Genomic DNA, 1,642 nt, shown 5'->3' on the forward strand with positions numbered 1-1,642 from the left:
TCACTAGTATGACAAGCATTTTGCATATAAAACAATCACAGTGTGTTTCTTCCATCTTCAATTTATGTAGACGAGGTAGAATTTTTTGACTTCCAGTAATTCTCAATCTCCTCGCTTGTTCTTCCTGGGATCCTTCCAGCAATCAGAGACCATCTGAAAAAATTATAGATATCTTTAAATGAAAATTATTATTTAAATAAAGGGATTTAGGAGTCATAATGGCTACGAAACGCAAACCTGTCTCCAACGAGCTTATACATTCTGGCAATGAGGTCGTCTTCTTCCTCTGTGAAGTTAGGGTTGGAACTCTTTCCTTCTGTATCAAATTATTCTATGTTGATATTGTGTTATTACTCATAGACACGTACGTACAAAACAACATAAAAATCAAACGATTAGTAACAATATTTGAAGAGTTGTGTCTTTCTGACGAAATAGTGATAATTTTCCGGAGCGTTGGTGAATGATGTCATGGTTATGTTATATATGGTTTAACATACTGTTGTCGTCTGTAAAAGATTTTTCAAGTAACTGCCAATTAATTCGGCTTTAATAAAATAGTAAATTTTAAAAAAACTATGTAATTTCAAACTTTAGGCAACCAAATTCACCCTTGGTGATGTTTTCTAGTTTTTTTTTATTTTTTTTTTAAATTTCTTTTCTCGGCGCTGAAATACGATTTGTACAATAATTTCTTCGTGGAATTTTCTTGAAAAAAGTTATGAAAAGATTGAAGACTATTTCTTTTCTCATAATGAAAATTATATATAAGCAAGAATCATCTCAATCTATGGAAATGATTCAGAGGGTACATATTAAGTTATTCGGATGGTACACATATGTTACATTTAGGTTACATGAAGAATTACAAGGGTATAACCTAAGTGTAACCTACCTGTACCCTCTGACCTGTACCCTCTGAATAACCTAATGTACGCAACGCTGCGTACGTCTTACGTACGCAAATATTTCTCCAATCTATGACACTAATTTATTTTTAGTGCACAAGGTATGTGAAATTTTGTAATAATATAATTTTAGTTGCAATAATAAATCATATGAATAAAAATCATGACCTAAAGATCTACACCATGATTCATTTTCGAGAAAAATATTGGATGTGCATTTTGATTTAGCTCTCATATCAAAGATTTGTCCTCTTAATTAACTCTTCTTAAAATTTTATAAATCTAATTATATTTTTTTATATTTTATTTTAAATTTTAAACAATATTGGGGGTCATTCAATAAGGAAATTAGCTTAAAAAAGTACTGCATGTCCATAAAATATCATTCATATAAATAAATCATCAAATCTAATTACAATCTCTCCAAAAATCAACCCAAACAAACATTAAAATTACAAATGCGCACCTGTGGAATTATCTGAAGCGCCCTCTGAGGCTTGATCCATATTTTACTGCAAAAATATAACTGAAATAAAATTATAATATGGATATTTAGGGATCTTATATAGAATGGAGAAATATTGAATCTTAGGCTCAACGGAACAGGATGGAGATGGGGCTCTTTTATAGCTGAACTGAGAATGGATGATAGAAGAAGGTATGGTAGGAAAGAGGAAAGACTGGTAGGTGCTGAATATTGCAGGCTTTACCAGGTTAGGTCGCTCAATATATAT

Source organism: Phalaenopsis equestris, unplaced genomic scaffold (assembly GCF_001263595.1).
Source record: "Phalaenopsis equestris unplaced genomic scaffold, ASM126359v1 Scaffold000094, whole genome shotgun sequence".
Classification (NCBI taxonomy): Eukaryota; Viridiplantae; Streptophyta; class Magnoliopsida; order Asparagales; family Orchidaceae; genus Phalaenopsis; species Phalaenopsis equestris.